Source organism: Amblyomma mixtum, chromosome 6, assembly GCF_055824585.1.
Source record: "Amblyomma mixtum isolate Tamu chromosome 6, ASM5582458v1, whole genome shotgun sequence".
Classification (NCBI taxonomy): domain Eukaryota; kingdom Metazoa; phylum Arthropoda; class Arachnida; order Ixodida; family Ixodidae; genus Amblyomma; species Amblyomma mixtum.
The window spans coordinates 72,650,073-72,675,101 of NC_143017.1; the positions used below are offsets into that span (position 1 = coordinate 72,650,073).

General features: G+C 50.3%; 1 protein-coding gene across 2 annotated transcripts in view; it reads left to right on the forward strand.

The window, feature by feature from the left end:
- Nucleotides 1-25,029, forward strand: part of LOC149339356 (irregular chiasm C-roughest protein-like) — a 358,742-nt gene that overhangs the window by 203,697 nt on the left and 130,016 nt on the right. For both annotated transcript variants that reach the window (XM_089548107.1, XM_089548108.1), the window contains one exon: nucleotides 21,088-21,150. The gene's annotated coding sequence lies outside the window, so the exon portion shown is untranslated. The remainder of the gene's footprint in view (nucleotides 1-21,087; nucleotides 21,151-25,029) is intronic.

Consider the following 25,029-nt stretch of genomic DNA (forward strand, 5'->3'; position numbering starts at 1 on the left):
TCCAAAAGCACCCTATGCAACGAACAGCGTTGCAACGGCATTAGCAAGGTTACCTCGTTGGAGGACAAACGAACTAATCTGTTTGCGCCGCCTATCTACTTAGTCTGTGTTGTATTACCTCCGATTTTTATTTTTCTCAGTTCTTTTATTCTTTTGGGGACTATAATAGTGAGCGACATGTTTGCCTTTCATACAAAGAGCACTTCTCGCCTCTCAAAGCGAGCTCTTTCTCCGCAGTGAGTGTTTGTAATTCCAAGATGTCTTGCTCTTGGCCTAGACACCTTCAGGCTGACGAAGAAGTTGAAGGGATTTTCCGAACAGGAGATTAGCTTTTCATTTATCACTGTTTGTTTTTATTTATTTTTTGTTTTCGTTGTTTCTAGCGGAACTTTATTCCTTACATGCGTGTTTATTTTTTGTTTCCTTAGGCAGTAATGCCCACCTTACAACATAATTCTTTTCCACAGCAAGCAGCCGGTTCTGTCTACACTATATATCCAACGTGCGGCACGCTGAAAAGCAGAAGACCACATCATCAGTACGCACTCCTACTTCCTCGAGAAGCTCTGTACTGAACCCCTCTTAAAGCACCAAAGCACACAGTCATCAGCATTGTAGCGGCGTCCATAGATAACAGCGAGGTCCCGAAGATGAGAGCAAAGCACCTTTCGTCGATACCACGCACAGCAGGCAGCCATAAATCTCCTGAATGGTCTGTGGCGCTCGAGCTGCCTGCCTTATATGCCTTGCAGAGAATCCTCACCAGCGGCACGAGCGTACACCGCATTAGTAGTCGACCGTCATGGGCTCTCATTTACTTTTGTTCCCCTAGACAAACTCAACTCGAAACCTACGCGGCATGACTCCGCCTTCTCCCTATTTAACAGCCAGCCACGCCAGAGCATTTGGGATATATCTCAGTCGTACCACCACCGCCTATCGTATACCTCCGCATGTAAGCGAGGAGCGCGGCTGTGTTTGCAAGCGTGTCTCAGTCCCCCCCCCCCCCTTCCCTCTTGCAGTATATGGTTCTTCGTTGGAGCCAGAACTATGGAAGCTGGTTGTCCCGGTCCCTTCGTGTACACCTGCCTATAAAAGCACGCCGCGCGGGTTCGCCTGCAGAATCTATCTGCGAGGTTTTCGGAGCGTATAATGACCTCGTCCCGGGTCATCAACTTCTTTCTCTCTTCATTTACGGGCCCCGGGAGCAGCAAGGCTACGGAAGCGCTGGCTGCGACGCTCAGGGAGGCAAATGTGCTAGCAACAAAGAAAAAAATTGGGGGAGAACCTCGCTTTGCTGCTGGAGATAGCGAACGCGCGGCGATAACGACGCGAACAGCCTCCGCAATCACGCGTTTATCGGTGCTGCGCGGGAGCCGGCCCCTGAATATATACGGCACGCACCTCCCCGCAATCTCCCCAACCCTCCCCATTCCTCTTTTTCTTCTGCAACGCACCTCCCTCAACGTGCTCACACTTCCCATTTCGCTGTGTTTTCGGCAATTCGGATCTTTTATGCGTCCCGATGCGCCCCGCCACCGCTCGGGCGTTTTTGTGGGCTCCACGGCGGAGAAAGAGATGGGGAGTGGCGGCGTTTTTACTGCGCCTATTTATCGACTTTTCTGTCCGGTTCTGGGCCTGCCGGCTCGGGCGGCCCGAGTCATGTCCATTACTCGATCAGCCAGCCGCGCGTGTGTGTGCTTCGAATATACACCCCCATAGACACAAGGCGGCGCGCGCATCGAAGGGTTGCTTGCCTTCCCCTTATGCGGCTTCACCTCCCTGTTCTTGGGCTTTCTTTATATATGTTTGTTTCTCTTCGCTCTCTCTCTCTCTAGGGCGCGTGCATCTTGGGCGTGCTCCTCTCTTCTCCGTTCCCCCACTGAGGCGACAAATAGCGGAGCGGCGCGCTCGGAGATAAAGGAAACGAGCTTGCGTGCATAATGGAGCCGATATGACAAATGACGCTCGCCTTTCTCGGGCGAGTAATACGTTTTCCGCGCCGAGAATCCTCCTCGTTTGTTTTATCTGCTCTTCACTACCCCTCACCCACTTGCCCTCCCTCCTCGCCCGCATTTCCTCAACCAAGGATGTTCACGCCTCTCCGCGTGTTTTGTTGTGTGCCCCGTAGTCGTTGAGCGTCTTGCCTATCGTGATCCTGTTGTATGCATTTGCCCTCTCCTCTTCCTGCATTCCCGAGCTCGTTTCACCCGGGTATGCTCGCTTTGATTGTTCCCCAGTTGCGTAAACTGGACAGACATCTCAGTCGGGATGTCGTTCCTGGTTTACGCAACGGCGTGGGCTCTGTTGTGATTGATGAATGCTGGGCTCCTTTCATGAGAGGTCGGAGAAGAATCTTCGCGAAACAAGTGCAGCCGAGGGGTTTTCGCCGTTATTCTCGAGACTGCAGTGCTATTAGTTTCGAATTCGTTCGTATAACTCTTTCATGTAACAAGTTGAGCGACTTGTTCTCCTATCAGAAGCTCTAGTGTCTTTTCACCGCCGCGCTCTGCCTTAAGAGAGCATTGCAAAAGGTTCGAATTCGGGGGTAGTACCCGCGATTTCAGCCGCTTACTGCTGAAGCTATTTTGCAATCGGCTGCCTGCATTACACTGCAATGCAAGGGTTTTTTTTTTGTAATGTTGTTAGTTCACATTCAAGCACAAACAGCAAACACGTATAGGCAGAATGGCTGAGCCAGTCATTTTTTCATGACGTTTTGTATGTTTTTAGTTTGTTTTTTTTTGTCGAGACCGGGTTCTTGGTGTACACATTTGTGAATGATATAAAGGGCAAAAAACAGGTTTTCTCCCGACCTACAGTGCTACTCGCTTTGCTTGTACATTTTTTGATGGTTTGGTTTGGTTTGGTTTATAGGGTTTAACGTCCCAAAGCGACTGAGGCTATGAGAGACGCCGTAGTGAAGGGCTCCGGAAATTTCGACCACCTGGGGTTCTTTAACGTGCACTGACATCGCAATGTACACGGGCCTCTAGAATTTCTCCTCCAAAGAAATTCCAGCCGCCGCGGCCGGGATCGAACCCGCGTCTTTCGGGTCAGCAGCCGAGCACCATAACCGCTGAGCCACGAAGGCTGTACTTTGTCATTAAGCGTAGAAAGTTGGGCTAGTTGGTTGTTAGTACTATTGTGAGACATTCCAGCGGCTAAAAAGGCAGGGACGTTCGTTCCGTCTCGTCTACCTTCCTGTCTCGTCTACCTTCGTCCGTCTTTTTAGCCGCTGGAATGTCTCACAATAGTGCTGTACTTTGTGTTGGCACATCTATAAAGTATAAAAGTCCTAATACCTTGAAACGTATAAACACGTTTCAGACCTGTACTTGCCAATCCAGGCATTACTGGGTCATCGCGTGGCTCAACCTAATGACCATGAATACCGATCTACGACGGAAATTGCTTTGAATAAGCCTTGCGGCAACCGCGGGTTCTTAGGAGCAAGTTGAAGATGTCCCCGTGATGTTGTTCTGTAAGCGTGCGCTTACGTGGAAACGTTGTTGTTGAGCCGCTGCTGCGAAAATAGGATGTTTTTTTCTGCACTGCCGTGAGCAAATCTAAATTCCCTCTTACATACCCGTACATGTATAACCATACATGTATAACCAAGGTTTTGGATTTGCATAACTGTCGAAATAGTAAAAGCCTGTGCCTAACAATGCCACAGAACGGCATCTGCTCGACACGAAGAAACGTAAGATTTTGAGCCGCATCATTTTCACAAATTTTCGACGCGCAAAGCACAACCGCTGATTTAATGACTTCTTGACTCAAGATGTTGCAACGGCGTGAAAAATGCGGAAATATAGTTTCGCATTGTGCGCAGAGGACTTCAGTCAGATACTTACTGTGCGCTTTTCGCTCTTTGCAGTCTTTCAATTCAGAGAACAGCTGCATCTGCTCGTAATGCTCTGTATCTGAGCAATTTCGTAGTCTGCGTCTCAGCAAGACTTTTTCCTTCCAATTTTCCAAGCTCGTGGATATTTAAGGGTCATATGATGGATTTCGATTAGGACCAATTTCGGCCAGCAAAGGTAATAAACTTCACAAGGATTTCTAACGTATTTGGAACACGTGTTTGTTTGTTTATTTTGTTTGTTTGTTTGCGATGGGAGACGGAAAAAAACTGCTCTGGCTAGAAGCGGTCGGGACGCTGACGTGAACTTCGAGGCAAGGGTCGATGCAAAGCTCTAAAACGAAGCATTGCGAAAGAAGTGGATAGCAGTTCATGCCCGAAATTTCGAAAAATCGTTCGTTCATGCATATTCAAGTTGCGCAATGCACTCAAAGCGCTACACGAAATCGCGCGCGCACGTATGCGACTGCAGCGCGTGAGGGCAGCACTTTAAGCGCATTCCATTCCAATCGTTCTCGCCATTCTTCTGCCTGGCTCGGCGCTCGCTAATAATTAACGCTCTTTTCACACGGTACCTCCGAAATTGGTATCGCGAGCATAGTGGAACGTGTTGTACTGCTACATGACTGTCAAACTAGAAGTAGCTGGCTGCATTTAAAATATTAGCCAAATATACTGCAGTCGTGACGCTCAAGGACACCAGTGTTTATGGAAAACCATTATGCAAGGGGACACCATGTAAGTATGCAGTCAATGATTACTACCATAAGTATAACTTGAGCGAAGCTTTTTGTCCCTATTCTAAGCAGTTCTCCTCCATGAACATGATTTCTTTAATACTGTTTTCTCTTCAATGGAGAGGATAATGAAAAAACAATTGAGGTTACTCCAGAGCAAGCTCAGCGTTAGCTTTCATATTATTCGTCTTGCGCGTACGTCAGAAAAGCAATAACTTACTTTTAGTACGAAAACGCCTCGGTCACATCAATATAAAAAAGACCATCGGTTCGCTTTCGGCTCTTAAAATCGTTCTCTATCCGTACGCATACTCCACACGCTAACGTTTCGTACATTTCTCACTGTGGCGCTCTGCTAGACAAATCAATAGCCGCGGTAGCGAATATCCCGTTTTGGGAATACCGAACGAGATCTGAATAACAAATGCACTGTTTAGCGTGCGTTGAACGGGACGTTTAGGTATAAGCGTGGGCTTTCCCGTTCACCTTGCTGGCTCACTGGTTAATAAATGAGTGCTCTTAGGAACGCGGAAATCCGCTTCTTCGACGCAAGAATGGAAACTATGTTCTACGAGTCGCATAACTGTTCACGGGCTGCGGGTCGAAGTACTTTTATCCGTTTCCTTCCGCGCCCTCCTTCTCTTGAGAACCCGCCATTTTTGCTCCACTCTGGCGCCAACGCGACAAACTTCCGCGAAAATTTCTCATGAACCTTGTCATGTGTTAGATATGTGCTAAACATGAACGCACGGACCTGGCCAGGTCATGACTATCGGCACGAACCGCCAGCATGTAAATGCTCTCTCCGTTCAAATGGACGCTCATATGGGCATTCATATTCATCTATCTCCGTTGCAATTGCGGCAGAGCTGGGGGGCTGCTAGAATATGCATTGCGTTGCCGGACACTGAACTGAGACTCAAAATCTGAAAGGCGGGACGAGGGCCGCGACGCGTAATGTCATGGTGGCAGTGGGAGGAGGGGGAGAGAACAACAGCGAAGGGAAGACAAAAGCGATCGGGGCGCTCACAAGCCTCTTGATCGACGCACCACCACAAGGGGGGCGCAGCCGTGGTGGATCCTCTTTGGAAGAGCATTCATTCTTTATGGCTCGTGTTTGCAGGAGCCCGCTGGGGCGCCCTTGTTCGAACGTAGATTCGAGAGGGCTGCTCTGTGACCGTTTCGCGAGCGCGTGCGTGCGTGCTCGTGCACGTGTGTGAATTAGTTAGTTAGTTAGTTAGTTAGTTAGTTAGTTAGTTAGTTAGTTAGTTAGTTAGTTAGTTAGTTAGTTAGTTAGTTAGTTAGTTAGTTAGTTAGCGAGCGAGCGTTTTGCTTCCTGAAGATATAGTAAGCGCCAAGCTTCAGTTTGCATACCTGTGTTGAAAAGCTCCTTTCCGAAGGAATGGTTGAATATATCTTCATTAGTGCTGGATATTCGGTGCGTATATTCAGAAGTAATTCATTCATCGTCGCATCCTCTTAAAGCGCTGTACATTTATCACTTCTGAATTCATTAAATAAAAGAAAACTCGGGCTTATATCCGTCGTTCTTGATCCGGCTACGAGCCCACCCACAATTTCTTTCTTTCTTTCTTTCTTTCTTTCTTTCTTTCTTTCTTTCTTTCTTTCTTTCTTTCTTTCTTTCTTTCTTTCTTTCTTTCTTTCTTTCTTTCTTTCTTTCTTTCTTTCTTTCTTTCTTTCTTTCTTTCTTTCTTTCCAACAGTTTTGCTTGGCAATCCTATTTCAGAAACAACTTGACATTACCGTCCTTAATAAATCATTTGTAAAGGTCGCCCTTCTACTGACTCCCATTAAGCTCGTTGCGCAACTCACGCTATTGAAAAAGCTTATGAAGCTGCTGTGGCACTCGGCGGACATTCTGAAATACTCCCACCCGGATATGAGAGGATATGAAGCTTCTCTTTGACGTGAACCACGGCCTGAATGCCGCGTGGGTGTTCCAGACACGCCAACGCTCGCACAACGCCGGCGAACAGAGGTAACTAGCAAGCTACGCACAATACTCGGGGGTTTGGAGGGCCAAAACAAAAACTAGTCTGAAAAGCGACTCGCTGGGCACTTCTCGCCCAATCAAGCTGATGAAGGCGTCGAGGTGCGCAACACACAATGCTGTGCAGAATCTACCGTTCATTTCGCATTTATTTCTGCGCTCCGAATCGTAGAATTTTGTCGTTGTCTTCTTTTTTCCACTCCCATCCATTCGTTTTGCTTTTCGCTGCTGAATTTCTTTTACCCGTTCTCTTTGTTTTTCTTTTTCACTCTCGGTGGTCGGGGCCGTTCTCGGTTTCAATTATTGCAATGGATTCGAAGGTGGCATATGGAGACGCGTAGACCGAAAGTAAAATATTTTGAAAAAGAAAGGCGGAGAAAATATTCGGAGAGAAAAGGGAACACAGAGCCGGCAGCGACCCCGCGTCAACGTCCAAAGCGGGGTCGAAGGGAAACGCGCGCAGACGTCGTGCCGTGCGCTAGGTGACGTCGGGCCGCGATGGAAAGAGAGAGAGAGGGTCGGGAAAGGAGGGCATACGAGGCAAGGAAACAGCGGCGTCGGCGGCTCTGCGACGTTTATTGCGCTCCCGGACCGAATGATCAATCAACGATCGCCCCCGCTCGTTTTCCCATGCCACCGGTGGCGAAGACGGATTACCGCGGCCTTCGCCGGCAGGAGACGCAACCTGCCGCCGCCGCCCCGAGCTGCCGCCTCGTGGAGGGTGAAAACAATGCACGTCCCCCGCTGGGCTCTCCGCGTTCGCATTCACGCGCACACAAACATGCACGCACACGCACTCAAATGCATGCGTGGTACCGAGCGACTGCAGTGTGGACAAGCAGCGCGTACCGGACGGATATTCTGAAACAGAACCCGATGGTCGTATAGTAGGAGTGAGGAAGAATTGCACTCAGTGGTAAATGGAATCATACCACTTTTGGGGAAGAAGACGTTTAGTCAATATTTTCTTTATTTAGTTATCGATACCTCAAATGCCCCGATTGGGGTATTACTTGACATGACATATTACATAAACCCTCTGTGTTCTACAAAGCAGGGCCATCGTTGAAGTCTTGACCTCAACCTCGATAAGTATTGCCGTGACTGGGATTCGAACCTGCGGCAGCGCGAACAAATCAGCTTCGCTGGCTGCTATGCTATTGTTTTTGTTTGCGTGGTATTTATTACAGTGAAGTGCCGTTCTGTGTACGTGAACTACGTACAAACCATGAAGAAAACAATCGCAGCCGATCACGTCCCATGTTAAAGTGCAACACTTTCTGGCGCTGTGCATTGCATATCTTTCTCTTCTTCAACTTCCATCTGCGGCGCGAACAGGTCAGATCAGCTTAACCTTGATAAAGGCTTAAGCTGAGTCTCATATCGTCGCCAGACGTGCCGACGACCCAATAAAGCAAGAATGAGCCAATCAGGCTAAACACCTGCTTTCGCACGTCTGCTCGGTTTAACTACGTTTTTCCTCGTAATTAGTGTACTCTGAATGCGGGGGGGGGGGGGGGGGGGGGGTACTGCTGCCTTTGTTATACGATTTGCGTTGTTTTGTGCAAACACTGACTCTGGTCGACTCTGTTAGGGTATACTGCACGACCAAAAGCAGCGTTTGCACGTATCGTTCGAAGACATGGGTCAAAAACTCGCGATGTGGTTGGGAGGAGCCAAAAACCGTGCAACATTTTCTGCTTAAGCCGGAATTACCTTCATAACCAAGGGAGAAAGGATATTACATTGGTGAGTCAGCGGAGCTGTCCTTGGACGTTTTAATAAGCGACTGGGGAATCTTAATGCCCTTATTCGAGCAAACATTGGTCAAGGTCGCTTTTCCATACCTGTGTGCTCTCATTCGCGTCGTCTCATGCCTCGACGACAATCTATATAAAGACGCCAAAAGTTTGCTGCGGAACCTGAATTACAGCCCGTGAAGTGAGGAAGTATGTCGTATTCCCGCCGTGCCGGCGGCAAAATGAAAGACCAACGGGAACGCGTGGGCACAATCCAATTGTCTGTCGCCACGAGTGCGACGCGCGACCGTTAACAAAAACATTGGCAAAAAGAAGAAAAAACTGCGACGCGACAGGAAACGCAGTTAGGTGGAGTATATATTTAGGGCCGTTTAAGATGGGCCGCGCCGTTTGTGCAAGTCGTTCCCCGCAGAGAGCGAAAGTGAAAGGACTACGTGACGCAACATGGCCCACTAAGGGTGCCCCTTCCTCTAATAGAAAGACAAAGAAAGAAGCTTTCCCAGACAATGAGGCCGACAAATGCAGGCGCCGTAACACGCTCGAGTAAGCCTTCTGTGGACGCCCGTGCCGCACGTTTCCCTTGCCTTCCCCACCTCTCCTCATCTAGAGAATAATAGGGCGCTGTCTCCTTCAACCCCCGCCACCGGACGAAAATATAGACGCAGTCCGCGACGCGGTCTCCTGGCCGCAGCAACGGAACGCATGAAAGAGAGTGAAAGAAGGATGGAAGGCAAAGAAGGTAGAGAAGCGCAACGACAACGGCAAAGTCTATGAAGACAACGTTCGGGCGCTCAGCGTGTGGCCAGCGTTCCGAGGCAAAGCGCAAATGGTCGTCTGCGGCCGTCCGCCGACGCATCAACGGCGGTCTGTTCTCCTGCCTTTGTCTCCACCAGGGATCTCTGCGTGCCGCTTACCGAGAATTCGACTCCCAAGAGAGGCCTGTCCCTGCCTGCCTGCGCGCGTCCTAAAAATGGGGCTGCACCGCACCACGACTGGCCTTGCGAGGCAGCCAGCTTGCTGCCCGAACGCGCACACGACGAGGACCGGGGCTATACCATAGTCAAATCCCCAGCTGGTTGCCACACGCGACTGAAATGCGAGGGTGGAGGCGGCCTGCGGTGAGAAGGGTGGGGTGGAGACCCGAGAAGAGGGGGAGGAGGGTACGAATGTTCTACGCAGAAGGGGCTCCGCGTGCGAGTCTCTTGAATGACAGCGCAGCCCATGTGGCTCGAAAGAGAGACGGCGGCAAGCCGCTGCTAGATTGCTAGAAGCCTCCGTGCGATGGAGTTTGCTTGTGTGGGCGTGCGAAGGAGCTCGCTAGACCGTCCTCCTGGGAAAGGACTCTTCTTGCCTAGCTTAGAGCGACAAGCCCTGAAATGAGAGAAAGAGAAGGGGAGAGTCGCCTCGCGTCGCGGAGAGAGGCGACTGTACGAATCCGCGGAGTAGTTTCAGTTTACTGTATACCGTCTAGAATTGCGCACTCTTTGCCGCGTTATTATTTTTCTTTATGAAATGGGCTCGCATGTCAGCGCTCGGGGACGCGTCGTGCCCGTACGAAGAGGCGCCGCCTGCCCCTGCTTGTAAACGGGTCACAGCGGAGGCTTGGCGGCGTAAACTGAAACGAGCAGCGCGTAGAAGCTGGTCTGTGGCTACTGAACCGTCGTTCCCTTTTTATTTTGCTCCTTGGACGTTTCCTATATTATATCCGCTCGACGTGGCGAGAACATCGCATGTACCAAATATTTATTTGCAAGACGCGAGGGGCTCGGTCGCTGAATACTTGAATAGTTTTGCCTTATTTCCATCGCATCTCTCCTGAGCAACATCGCGATTTTTGCCGGGTCGACTAGTAAAGAAAACGCCACTCTCTTTACAGAATATGTTCAGCTTTAAATTTTATTGCGAGCATATCTTCCACGACGCAGCTATGGCCGGTGCTAATTCATGATTCAGCGACGATTTTTGCCTGAGATGTTCAGGCGACCAAGCCCTCGAACTGTTCATGCATCGCTTACAAGTACGCAAACCATACTGTACGAAACATAAGCCATGGAGTACATGGGTACTATGCGAGTCGTTTTATTCCAAAAAAAGAAAGCGTATTCACCTGGAAAACGGAACTTTATTACCTGTCGGAGTAGTTTTGTCCTCTTCGAGGGCGTTCAATTTCTAGAAAACCGTAGACGCAACCTTTATAGCATTGGAAAGGGAGCGGGGGGAGGGGAGGGGGGATGTTTGCCTTGTGGTTGGCGGCCGCAAACCGAGAAGGCTTACGATGTCGACCATATCCTCGCCGGAAGAAAATAATCTCGCTGAAAGGGCTCTTGCGCCTACGGTAAATACTTCATGAATAGGTCTCTCAGTGCCCGAAACCATATATCTTCGGGCTGGAGCGTGTCTATATCCCCTTGAGGTTAACGCCGTTGAAAAGTTCATGGGCGATGTTCCAGTCGCAACAAACAGACCCACGTCGTATCTAAGACTTCTGCCGGCGGCTGACGAAGCTATTCGATTTCTCGCCGCCTTCAGGTCACGGCCTGTGGAGCCAAATTTGTCCTGAGAAGGGCGATCGGTCGCTTTCGACACAGAGAGGAGACGCGTTTGTGGTTTTCACTCTGGTGTAAACGTCCTGTGGTATCTATGTTTTCTTCAGTGGTTCATGAGCGCGAGCTGCAGAGAGGAAGTCACAATCAAAGTATTTTATTCAGACAAGTACAGATGCTTAGGAGGCAGACATAAAGACAAGTTGATGTCTGACATATATTCTCGGCCCCTTTGCCCTCCTGCCTCCGCACACACATCACTCAACAACAGTTGTTAACATTGTTTTTCGGGAATACACATCAAGACAAAATAGAGGAAATGACTCATTCATATCACGAAGAAATGCACAGCTGTAAAAAATACTGACATTTGGGCGTTAAAAATTCAGGACAAGTAAACAGGAAAACTGCAGCAAATGACATTTCTACGTTGAAATTAGAGAAAAAAAAACAATAAACGGTTTGATAACAGAAACTATTGTTGTGCGTGCTTAACACCCTGAAAAAAATATTAAAATTGTGTGCCCAGAATGTATGTGTTTATGCGTTTTTTAAATACTTGAGACACTGTCAGTAACGATGCTCATAGCCCCATGGTGCTTATTCAAGAAATCGGGAATCTTATTGGTTTATTTTTGTTTTCCGTGAACGGACCGCTCCTGCTCGGTATCGAATTCGGGGTTACAAAGAAGCAGTCCAGTATTCTGCTACGGCTGTATCGCAGCTAGTGTGACGCATATCGCGCAAAAAATTTTCGCAGCTTTTGCAATAGTATATTACGATAAAGAGTGCACCTCGAATATATTTCCGTTGGTGGTTATCATTTTTAGCTCAGTAAGGCATTACGCATTTTCTAACTGCTCTGCCGACTCTGGATATAAACTCCAACCCTCAGATTTAAGAAATGGGCAGAATTTTGGGAATAAAAGCGCAAGTAGAAAGGGGTTTGGTTGTTGCTGTGCTTTCGTGTTGAGGCGTATTTGCTTACATCGATGTGCTGCACGTCGGCTAGGAACTTAACTAATAGTTGTGTCCGAACATAAGAAAAAAATGTCAAACGAAAGGGTGACTCGTAACGTTAGAAATTTTTTATCGTCTTCGTTGTGTGTTTACGTATTACAGCAATATTTGCAGGGTGAAAAGGTATTTGTCCTTTATGAAAGCCTTTGGTGCCTTCTTATGTGACGTGCATGATAAGATGCTGTTTAATGTCGCGATAATCTTAAAACGACTCATGACTCACTGACACTGTGTAGTTACATGGGTGCCAATGTTCCGGCGTTTTTGTATAAGTCGCCGTTTCAATGCTGTTGCACTCCCTGGTCTGACAATCATCCGTCTGCTTCGAGTTAATCCGACGTTTGCAAAGCTTGCCTAACTCTGAAAGAAACCCATTTTGACAGAGCCGGTGAACGGCGTCGAACTGCCATCGAATGTCTCGAATCTGCCGTGCCTGCGAAAGCAACGTTGGCGGAGGCGGGCGATGCTAACATGCTTTGCAAACAGAGCAGCGTGTGTTACAAGATCCTACTCCGTTCAGCGTCTGACTATGCAATCTTCGCCAACAGACGGGCTGTCAAAAGGAAACATTGTATAAGTGAGTCGCCTCCAATATAGCTCCGTGCCCGGTATTTTCTCATTTTCTTCCGAAGCGGAGCGCGCGCCACCCACGCAAGCTCATCCGGCGCCTAACAAAGCGTGTCTGTGGCCTTTCGGCTGCGGAGGCGTTCACCTTTCGCCGAGAAGGGATCGCCGACAGACGAAACGGGGCAAAGAGGGGGTTGTGGGGGGGAAGGGAGGCTTTCGAAGGAGAAGTCTCGGTGCCGGCAGACACGGCGCCGACGACTGCTCTCTCTACTCAAGTTTAGCAACGGTGACGGCGGTAGGGCGGCGTTCCGCCGGACCCCTTTCTTCATTCCGCGTGCCGCTCACAAAGTTCACTTCCGGTTTCGGCCGCCGCTGCCGCTTGTACGCGCAAATTGAAAACACCGGGGCCCTGGTTCGGCTGTCTGGAAGAGGGGAAAAGAGCAAAGGGTGACGGCGCCTTAGCGGAGATGGTGCAGGCGGGAGGCCAGCCAGATTGTTGGGATCCTGCCTAACTAGCTGCTGAAACTGTCCCTCTCCACTCACGCGGGGAGCTGCTCACGACCGCCACACGCCACCAGGCACCTCCTTTCCCGAAGAGCAGCGACAAGGGGGACGCCAGCGGTCAGCCTGCCGCAAGCAGCATCCCGTCCAAGCGCCCGCTGCAGCGCACGCGATGACGGGCTGTCTAGCGCGGATGGTGCCCTGGATGTGCAGTCCGGGCTGTCGATGGCAGATGTGCGTGAGAGCGTGTGGTGTTCCCCTCGGGTCGCATCTCGAACGAATAAGGTTGGAGAAGAAAACGCCGAGGCAAGGGGGGGGGGGGGGGGGGGGGGGGGGGTTTGGTGGCGGCGGGCGAGGTCGGGTCTGGTCCGCAAATGTCCTCCTTCGAGCCGGGGGTTCGCGGAAGACCGGAGTCGGGCAAGGAGTGAGGAGGCGCTATAGAAAGATGGCATCCCGCGAGAAGTGGAGGAGGAGGTGGAAGAGGGATGGGGTGGGAGGAGAAGAGGGCAACAAGGAGCGGCCAGACGACGAGCGGACGTGTCGGATTTCCGTCCGGAAATTGGGGACTCGTTCCAGCAAAACAATTACCGCATTAGTCGGCGGCGATCAGGCGCAGGGAGCAAGTCGGGAGAAGCCGAGAATGGGAGGTGGGGGGATGAATGAATGGGTGTGGAAGAAGAAGACAGGGGAGATGGCTGGTCGACGGAGGGACAGGCTAGAGCGGCGCGACGCCCAGAATGGCAAGACTAGCAGATGGAAAAGAAGAACAAAAGACTCTGAAAGAAGGAGGCAAAACGGAGCCGAGGACAGGAGGAAACGAAGCAACTGTCCTCTCCTTCTCCCACCGCATCGGGTCGAACCGTTCAGGGGACGAGCCATCGATCTCGGCCGCGCGGGGTGTGTTTCGTGTCCCTGGGCACCACCGGTGCTGCCTGGCGAGCCAGCCAATTCATTCCCGGGGGCGCTCGCGCGATACTTCTTGTACGTCGCCGGGGCGTGGAATTTCTTGGCGGCGAGCAGGAAGAGACGGCGGCGCGAAACGGGCTCAAAACGCGAGCAGCGCCACATATTTCACGCAGCCGTCGCGGTGACGATGCTGCGGGCAGCTAACGAGAAGGAGAGAGCCGTCCGGGGACACTGATACCCGCCGGCACGTGCGCGGGCTCGTCCCGCTTTGAAAACAGTGCCCGCCCGCCAGCCGACGTCTCTTGCGAGTGCCGTTGTCTCAGGCGGATAGAGACGCCGACGGACTGACTATTTTGCCTTTTTGCGAGGGACCCTTGAGCGGCGGCTGAGGCAGCCAGCCGATGGAGAGGGAGGGGGGCTCTATTTTTACCGCTGAGTGGAGAACTCGAGCTCCATTCTTGTCGCCGGCATGGCCGGATGGGAGCGGAGGGCTGTCTGACGTCAAACGCCGGCGCCGCGGTCTTTTTGACTCTCGGGGCGGCTCCGGGAGTTCTTAGGGTCGTGAACTGCGATTAATCGCGCCTGGATACGGCTCTGGATTGTGACTCGGCTCCTTGCTCTTACAACGCCGCGTTCCGCAGAAGCCGCACGTGTATTTGAAGCACCGCGGAAAATGTTGCTGTATAATGTAATCTCAATTTGAGCCGGCGACCACCTGTACAAACATCCTCAAGAAAAAAAAAAGTGAAATTAGAAGCAGGCCTTTATTTTGTAACATTATGGACGTGATTTGCCAGCACGAATCAACGAAGTAAAGCTGTTCGGCCGAGACGCACGAAGAGGGGAAAGCAAGTCTCCGGGGGGAGTAATGCACGTTCTGCGGCCTCGGCCCATTTTTTTTTTTTTTGTTTCGTGGGACGAGTGTGGGGAACCTGAACTCGCGAAACACGCGAGAAGCATCAGCACGAGGAATAAAAATAGGGCTAGCGAGGGAAAGTGCGCGTTTCGCAATCGTTTGAAGCAGAGAAAAGTTCGATCGAAGAAATCAAATGGCTGGAAACTGGAGCTCGCGTCCATTTCCTTTCCATTTAGTCTCCACGTGGGCGGATCGCGGGTGCATCGGTTCTGCGTTGAGAATTCATGATTGCGGGCTGTTTCGGGCTTGCAAGAGAGTGGCAGGTAAAATGCTTTAAAATGAACGCTGTAAAAGGTAGACGCGGAGGGAGGGAGGGAGGGAGGGAGGGAGGGAAGGAGGGAGGGAGGGAGGGAGGGAGGGAGGGAGGGAGGGAGGGAGGGAGGGGGAACAACGCTATAACCTGTTCCCTTGGAAGTGCCGAGATTGATTCACCACTGACTTCGACGGGGTGCTCGAAATCTGCAGCGTATTTTCAGCAACAAACAGTGCCCTTTTCACGTCGTGTATTTTCGATCTCTGTTCCACCGGCTAGCTACGCTTCGCTTTCGTTTAATATTTGCTTCTTTTCTTCTCGTTTGCACGTATCTTCGCTTCTCGGTTCAGTTTTGTGCAGAAATACCTAAGACGAGAAGTAAAATAATTGGGAAAGACGAGTTTAGTGAAAGCAGCAACGTCCACGCTTGCGCGGTATTGCGCACGCCATCCCTCAGGAACCACTTATCAGACTGAATTTGCACAGAATTTTTTAGACTCCACTCTTTGCGAGCTGAAAAACGGACCCGCGCAACAATAGGCAACACCGCGCAAAAGATAAAAATGAGGAAATAATCCTCCACTCGCAGTGTCTTGCTCAAGACATGCCCCATACCCTGACGCTGAGCCACAAAATTGAGTCCGCACCGCTCACTTTTCCTGGCAACTTGTTCTTACTTTTTCTTTCGTTCAGGTTTTTGCGCCGCGTCACAATGTAGTTTCAAGCGCCATGGTGACGCCTACGAGGATCTTTTTCTGTGATATAGCGCAATACTGCGCTAAGTCGCCTCCTTTTCGCCCGTGTGCAAGATCGAAATGCTCTCGAAATAGTGTAGCAAGTGACTTGACAACACCCGTTTATTGTTGCAGCCGTTTGGGCCGCGCCGAGACCAGATAAATCGCCATTGCAGCATTGTCTATCATCGCGACAAAGATATTTCGGGAAGAGCCGAGAATAAAAGGTTCCTGGAATCCAATAACGCAGTTTGAAGGCGCCCCAGTGGAGGATGATGATGTAAGGCTGTCGTCGCTGAGGAGCGCCTGCCCAGGAATGTCGGGGCTCTCGGGAGACACCGAGTACGCCGCAGCTGCCTCGGGCGTATGTGGACTACAAAGGCTTACGACGTCATATACCCGGGACATAGCCCCCCCCCCCCCCCCCCCCCCCCTCTCCGCTTCCAGCTATAGGGAGGGGAAAGCATGCTTGTTGACCTTCCGCCCGTGCCGGTAATAGCCCCTGCGTGATGTCAACACATGAGTGCTCGCTGCTCTTGCGTAACCCGTCCTTGCGAAAATTCCTTCTATGCCGTTGCAGTGGCCAAGCATATATAGTGTTGTTTTTGTTGTACTTCGTTCTTAATCTTCGTGCGCCATCGTATCTTCCTTCTAGACATCAAAAGAAACTGACCGGCTATTGAACAGCATGGTATGGTGTCTCGATGACCGCAGGCGGCTCGTGATTACACGGGGTATGCAATGGGCATATTGTCGAATTAAGGGCACTATACCAACGCAACATTTACTCCACGGATGTGAGCACCCTGCCTGTTTACGTCACTGTCTCCAATAGCCTCGTATGGCATCCGATCTTATAAAAAAGAAACTATATGGTGGCGGTTAGAAGGAATGCCGCGTGCAATGTATTCGATATTTGTGCGCTGACTGGGCTTTGTACCAGAAACTGAGGTATACGCTTGCGCGTTCATCGACGTTGGCTCCATTCTTACCTCAGCGAATAGTCAAAACCAAATACGTGGTAATCTTGGGTGTCACTTGGGCGGCTGTGAAACCGAAACTTTGGAAATAATGTTTGGCATCACGTGGCACATCTTCAACATCTATTCGCGTCATCTTAGAGGCCCCCCATGGAAGTCTTGTTTGATGGTTTGCTTTCTTTCTATTCCGTTTTTTTTTTTTTTTTTACGCGAGTTTCGTCTTTTATTCCTGTCGCATAGCTACTAACTCTTAGTCGCAGTCTTGCCAGGAAACAAAGAAAAAAAGCAAATGCCGGCATCTAACACCAAGTATGCGCGAGCAAAACTACTACGTCCCAGCAAAGAAGTGCGGCGAAATACTGGCGCATCAGGGGCGGGGTTTTTGGGTAGAGCAATGCGCATAGGAGAGGGAAATACGAGCAATAATACTGGATGGCTAATGGCGATGGCACGGGATAACAACGGGTCCGAATAACTGAGATGGGCGGGCGACAAAGCAACACAAGTGCGAAAGAACCGGGGCCGTATAGTGCGCTCGCTATGGCGAGGAACCGTTCGTTTTCGCGCCCCGCAACGCGGACTGCTGCCGACAACGGGCGCTATATTCTCCCGTTGCTGCTCGCGCCGCTGTCTCGCGTCCCAGGGGTGAATCTGCGCGAGGAAACTAACGGCCGCGACAACGGGGGCAGATTTGAACGCGCTGCTGAGGGGGGAGGGGTCGTACTAGAGCTGGTGAAGGGGGTAAGCTGGGTCGTGTGGAGAGGAGCGTAACGGCGAGATGAGCCCAGCAGCAACGGCGTCGGACGAAACAATTTGCGTTCGGCTCCTCCTGGCGCGGGGCTAGTACTGCTGCGCGTGTCGCGCGTCGAGCGAACAACTCTTATTTCGCCCTGCCTGGACTGCTTCTCTTCCTGGCTCCGGTTTACCCGACGTTGCCCCGACGAAACGTTTGTGTGTGTGTGTGTGTGTGTGTGTGTGTGTGTGTGTGTGTGTGTGTGTGTGTGTGTGTGTGTGTGTGTGTGTGTGTGTGTGTGTGTGTGTGTGTGTGTGCGTGTGTGTGTGTGTGTGTGCGTGCGTTCGTTCGTGCGTGTGTGTGGGCGCGTTTGTGCGTGTGTGTGTCGCGCGGCGGATAGTCGTCGTCCCGAGAATAGTTTGCCCGCACCGCCTCCACCAGCCTGGCAAGCAGAATGAAAGGATTAGGCCTACACGTGCCGCTTTGTCCGAAAATGCCATCATTAGCTGCTGTACTTCGTTAGCCGGCGAGCGAGCGGGGCGCGGTGGGGAAGCCCTGTTGACGCTTCTTCCGTTCCCGGCCGTCGTAAGGGAATTGCGCTAATTTAGTCGATTCGCGAGCGGCAGCACGCAGCTCCCGCGACGCGGTGGCGCGGGCCGGCCATTCATTTCGCGGCAAGAATGCGTTGGCTGTATAGCTCGGCAAGAAAGAAGAGAAACAGAAGAGGAGAGCAGGAGAAAGAAAAAAAAAAAGAAGTGTGCGGGCTGCCGGGGTGTCATGTTCGCGAGGAATGCGAGACTCCGGCTAGGACACGAGGGAGTGCGTGATGTTGGTCGCTCAGCATGGGGGATGTACACCTGTTAAAGCGATGTTGTTGGCGCGAAAGACAGAAAGAGCTGTGCGCTCGTGCGAGCGCCCTCCAGGAATTCACCAGTACGAGGAAGGGCTGCGTTAATTAAGCACCTCCTGATTCATCTCTACAGGCTTGACGTGGGAGTTGATGAGTGATGAAATATTGACGAAGTGGGGATGATCCGCGCGGAAGGCGGGAGATAATTATGCGTACACAGAGAGCGCAATAACGTGGAGCTGACGTCATCTTCTACATACGCGCACAAATTCGAAATCTCGGTGAATGGTGAAGAATCAAAAAGGAAAAGGATCATCGAAAGGTATTTAGACAAAAGACTGAGCAATGCGAGTAGTTCCAATATGAGCGGATGGCGGTTGATGGCCTCATGACGGATGAAGTACACTGAACTGTGCCATGAGTGGTGACGTCATATGGCACATCAAGTGACGCTTGCATCAGCCTGCAGCGCTTGCAAGGCTATAGTCCCGCAACCACGTCAACCGCAATTATGGGAGCTACGGCTCATTCGAGACCGATAAACTATATATAGCCTCCTATGTAAAGACAGTGACATTGGTGTTCGTGATTTACCACAACTTGCTCTCGATCGGTTATAAATGCATTGTGTTTACAAGACTTCAAGTTTTATCCGTTGTCCTGAAGCGTTCTGCCATGCACCCGAGCCATTCCGTCGTGTCTTCGACTCTACAAAGCATAATTACGCATGACTTTTGCCCTGGGTGTGTGGGCAGTATACCTGCAGCCACATGATCAGTTTCGTCTGTGGAACCTTTATAAGTGGCAGAAAAATCGTCCAAATAGTTACAGAAAGGCAACCTTTACCCTTTTTTTTCCTCTTTCTTCTTTTACCCGTGCCTTTATTCCCTACTATATTTTCTTACTGCTCTAGCGTTTTGAGATTTTAAATTTAAGTCTGCTTTGCTACCTCAAATTATTTCGCGACACCTCCCTCGCGTTTCGGTCGGAGGCTTTAAAGTCTGGCTTTTCCCCGTCACTGTTACCATTACACTTTCTGCCCTCTCGCTTGTTCAGTGTTGTTCTTCAAGGCGCAAAGTTGGCGAGAATGTTGTAATTGCTGAAGTTGTCTTTTGGAGCTATACATTACAAGCGCGCTAGTGCAGCTAAAAGAAGGCGATTTTCGCCGGCCGCGGCGACTATTAACACAACCAGGAAAGAATCAATGGTCGTTTCTATTGAAGGCCCGTTTCGAACCGCACGTTAATAATGCGGAGGCATTATATGGCTGTGTCGCGTCAGAAAAACGTGTCTCCGCACGATTACGTCGTGTTCTTAAGATAAATGCGTGAAAGTGTGATTTTGACGGATATTGTGTGAAGAAATGTTGCCGTGGGAAAAATTTGGGTTATGAGGCATTATTAGTTAATTAAACGCGAAAAAATACACTTATGCGTCAAAATAGCCTTGGACGTCGATATAGTACATGGATGTCATAACAACCGCGGACGTCGATACAGTATGTGGACGTTTTCCTTTCGCATCGCTATAATGCGAGACCCCGCAGTGATCTTATGTCGACGGCGCGCGTATGCATGCCCCTTTGTTTAACCTAGGCGGCCGTTCAGAGCTTCCCTGCGCGTAAGCTTTGCGAGGGCGTCCTTGAGTTCAGTGTACCGAAGGAGCGTCTCCTAAAACAACCGCGTCGTCCAGGCTGGCGGCGGCTGAGAGAGAGCGAGAAAAATACTAATAAGTGTCGTGATTCGGAGCCAGCGTTCCTATTTCGGGCCCTCGTGGTGGCAGACTGGGAAACTCCTACGTGCCGAGACACGTCTGGCTACGTGAGGAGGGGAGGGAGGCGAAGGGCATTTCCGCCTGGCGACAGGGCGTTTGTTTTAACCGCCTCGCTTGTTACGCAGGTAGTACAGAGGATCTGAGCTCCGAAATTATCTATGTATTCAGTATTGCGGCAACATTACGTCAACGTTGCATCACCAACAACAGCAGCTGATCCCAGAGCACTGTAATGCCGGCGGTGACCTTACGGTTCGTGCCGCTTCTCAGAGATTAATGACATACCTTGGAAAGCTGGTTCGCTTCCCGGTTTGGACGGGGTGTATGTTTTCCTCGTTTTGTTGAACCGATGAACCCTGCTTGTGACGGGTCATCCATGCGAACACTAGATTTCATGAGAGGGAAAGAGTTTTCCCTAAACCGAGCAGGCGCTGCTTATAAGGATTACGTGCTTAAATTAAAACAAGTCTTCATGGTAGGCGAAAGCGCTCACCGCCTGTTCCTTATACTCTGGAAGCTCACCACATGCGCTCCAGTTTCTACGTGTGCCACTAAAAAGATATGTGGAATGAATGTTTGCAGTGGGCAGCTTTGCTCGCTCCATTTCTATAGTAATAAAACTGACATTCCGCACATCCGAAGTTTTTGTTTCGTACAGTGTTATTCGGAAGTTCATAGGGCATATGTTACGGCAACAGTCGCAGCGCATTGCAATGCGTTTCTGGTGCTCGAGATGCTTGCCGACAGCGAAGACTGTATACGTCTCCTTGAATCCTCTAGGGCCCCTCTAACAGGAGCTCGATTCGAAAATAAGCTTTTTAAATCACTCTGACTGTGCAGAAAACAAAAGGTTCGATTTGTTGCTCATACGGTGAAGCTCGGTGTATTTATTTGCTCAATTCTAACCTCGCTCGTTTTCCGGGGTCTCTTTTCAGGTGCCCAGCCCTGGCCAGCGAGCTTTTATGAATTGGCATCCTGCAGGCTACGTTCTGTATCAGGTAAGCAGCGCTTCCCGCACCACATTATTTTTTCAGCCTTGTGAAATGTGAATCGTGTTCTGACCGTCACTATATATCATAGAAGAAGGAGAGGGGACAGGGCATTTAACGGACGGAGGGAAGCACACTTGCAGCTGTGTTTCTATCCCGAGAGTTCCCACTATGCACACAAACTATGATAGTCGTGTTTACTAGGCAAGACAACGTGCAGCCTACATAGTAGGTTTACAATCTAAGCCTATTATGTAATAAGGGTCTCAAACATGCAGCCCGCTAACACTAAACATTTCAACCTTTATTTCTATATCGCCGTGTCAGTAGCATTTTGGTTCCTTTTTATCCCTTTGCGCATGTTGCTCGACGTGTATTACTAGACATGGTAGACGTGCTTTTCTGTTCATAACAAGTGGGCTGCTTCCTCCCTGATTTCTTCCTCATCCTTTCTCATATACTTGCCATGGAACAGAAACGTTTTCTAATGCGGCCCATGTAGTAAAGCCAGCTTGATACTCCCCCCCCCCCCCCCCAACAAAAAAAATAAGTAAATAAATAAATTATGCTTTCACATTAAGTAATCCGACTGTGAAGGCATTTCGCATAACGCCTGTAAAGCCAGCATCCGTCGGCGAGGAGACGGGCGTAGCCGCGTGCCCAAAATAACTGAGCGGCCCGTATTCGAATAGGCTTGCTTACGAAGCGCGTTTCAGAAAGAAAGGAAGGAATCGTTGGTTGTGCAGAAATGTTTCCTTCGCGTGATGCGCCATTTCCGAATCGCCCAGCCAAAGCTGACGACAACTGTATTGATTGTAGACACCTTCGCGTCACTGCATGGTTGCTACCAACAAGCACGTTGAACATGTTGGCTGGTCAGCGGATATCTGTCACGTCGTTCTTTCACATTATCATTCGCGTGGTATGGTCTGTTAGGATTTTGGAAATGGCACAGCCTCGACTAGCTAAATTTAGAGCCATTAATAATAATAACAATACATTCACTACTTTCCCTCTTTTGATGTTCTTGTGCCTTTTATTCAAGTGCAGGCATTCCTCACGCGAACCTTTTACTTGTTATTGTCGTTTTGAGTGCGAAAAAATTGATAAATTGTTCTGAATTCTCTTCGGTACGGGGCCTCGTGTACCCTAAAGTGAAAGCTTCTACGCTTCACTTTTTTATTATTAACAATTTTGCGCCTATTACTTCACAGTGAAATATCCTTTCTAATTATCCTTTGCGCTCTGCCATCTGGCGCTATACTGTCTGCTGCCATAGCCATATTTCACTTCTAGTAATATGCCCCGGCGTTACACTTTCGTGTAGCGTTAAATAAATGCTATATATAGGGGATGTTACACATCGCATATTTTTTAGCAACAAACAGAATTAAAGGCTGTGTAAACCATGCTCACGATATAGGAAAGTTTTTGCTCTGACTGTAGCACTTAATTTTCCCTAACTTGACTGTATTTGCTTAGATTAAATGCGGAGGGCGTTGGTTAAGCTAACTTTCTTCTTTGACAGTTGCGAAAAATCTGACGTGTTCTTTTATTACGGCATGCCAGCTATCACGCGACTGGCGATGGCCTGGTCAGCGGTGGTGTTTTGTTTCTTTTGTGTGGTTTGAAGCAATAAAACTTTCTGAGCATCACGGAATGATGCAATACTGTGGTATCCGCAACTCATGCTCACTTTACTCTCCAGCATCATCGATCATTAAAATCAGTTTAGCGTGATTTAAACGCCTTTATTGGCTTTTTTTTTTTTGCGTTGGTAAACACGGAACTTGTGGTTAAAGACTAGACTTACTGTGGCGACAGAAACGAAGCCTTGACGCTCACACAACAGGGCGCACATTGTGTGACAGGGACGGTACACCTTTTCTAACGTCTTTTTTAGTTAAGCGAGTTTGTGGGCTTTTCTTGCAATAAATTATCTCTACACTGCCCGTAGACAACATGCCGAAGGTACAGTACCTTCAAAGCAAGCCAAGTGAAATAAAATATGAGCTATCTCGTCAGTTTACGGCAGAGGTGGTGAACGCCTTCGAATACGTCTGGCGTGGCATATACGGAGAGGTGCATCAGTGTACTTCGCGAGCAGAAACTCGATGCGAACGTAGGGAGGAAAAAAAGGGAGGGAGACATTTGCAGGGTGCATAAAGAACGAAGAATGACGGCTGGTTGCCGAGGACGGTTCTTCCTGCGCGAATTCTCCTTAAGGGACTGCCCTTGACAAGGAACAAATCGCGGGTCTCCTGCGGTTTTAATTAGAACACTACGAAGCCTACGTCATCGCCCGCTGCTTCCGGCTGCTCGACATTCATACACTGGAACGTCCTTCACACTAGGCACGCGCTAGGCGCGTGTGCAGAACACCTTTGATGGCTGCGTTGAAGGGAGCCGAGTCAACTTCCGGCCGGTACAGTAGGTTCAGTAGTAGTAGTAAGGTATTAGCTGGCTGGGTAGAGTCGGAGGCGCGGTGGCGGTCGGTGATGACGTGATGCCACACACCGATAGGCCCTGCTTGAGAGGGAGAGAGCGTAAGAGATGCTCGCCGAAGCGGAAAGAGGCGGCGGAAGCGAGGCACGCGAGCGGAGTGCTGCTGCTGCTTTTCGCGCGGTGCGCTGGCGTCGAGTCGGCGGCCGCTGCCCTTCCGTGGCTCGCTCTCCGGGAACACTCGGGCCCTGCAAGGCAAGATTGTTGCCAGAAATAATCCGCGCTGCCGTTGCTCTTCTCGAGCAAATGTCAACAAAGAGCGCCCAAGAACTTGGTGCGGAGAGACACGAGGGGGCTGAGTGTTCACTCTGAGGAGTTTGCGGCGGGGGAACGCGGTGGGTGAGGAGGGGTTTAGGAGGAGGTGGACAGCTTATATGCTTGGGAGTTCGTAGCACGGAAAAGTTGAAGGTGGAGCTGGAGGCGGAGAAGAAAAAGGGATCGAGTCCAAGGCGGCGTATGCACCCGGCTGCTTGTGTTTTGCTTGTTTTTTGTTTCATTATTTGGAATGTTTGCAAAAAAGAAAGTTCTTCAAAAGTGGTGCCCCGGAGCAATATCGGTAGTGCCCGTAAGGTCACCGCGCGTATATTTTTGACGCGCGCCTCGGAGAGCATCCGTTGTTTTGGACAAAATGTCGGACTCTGTGGACTGACCTTATACCCGTTTTGGGACTCGTGTAGCGCGGCGTGCTGGTTTCCCAGCGTATGAAAGTAAAGGGCACTTGTCCGGACGAAAATAAACAAGAATAGACAGAACTTTTTCGTCTTGTTTTGTTTCTAACTTCGTTACTGTGACTGCCGCTCGTGTGACCTTTATACAGACTTTACTTTCTTGGCGCTGTTACGATTCATCTTGAGACCGGAGATGAAACGTGGCGGCAATTTTGACGGGTCGTTGTACTTCAACTTGACCCCACGATGACCTCGCAGAAAAGGGTGACTTTCTGGGAAGTGGCCGACGAGGCTCTTCCCACACTCGGCTCGGCGAAAACGACCTCCCCTTCGAGAAGCAACCGACGACAGGAGAAGAAAGGGTGTCCCTCGTCTTAAAAAAAGAACCCGGAACGAATCAGAGGAAGCCTGCGCAGCTGCGGCTGTGACGTCAACACGACACAATGCTATAGGAATGCGGACTGCGGACTTAGGAATGCGGACTTGCCAGTTCCCACGTGCGGGCTCTAAACAGGTGTCTTGGCCAGCTGCGTCTGTGACGTGTGGTGGCGATCTTTTGTGCCCCATGAGTTACCGCCTAGTGAGGGGGCTCAACAGGTCTTCGATGGTGGTGCTGGTGCCGATCTTTTGTGTCGCGATGGAAGGTCCCCTGGTGCAGGGGCGGAGTCTTGGGCTATATAACCTGCGACCAAAGTGGGCACGAACGCTCTGGACCTAC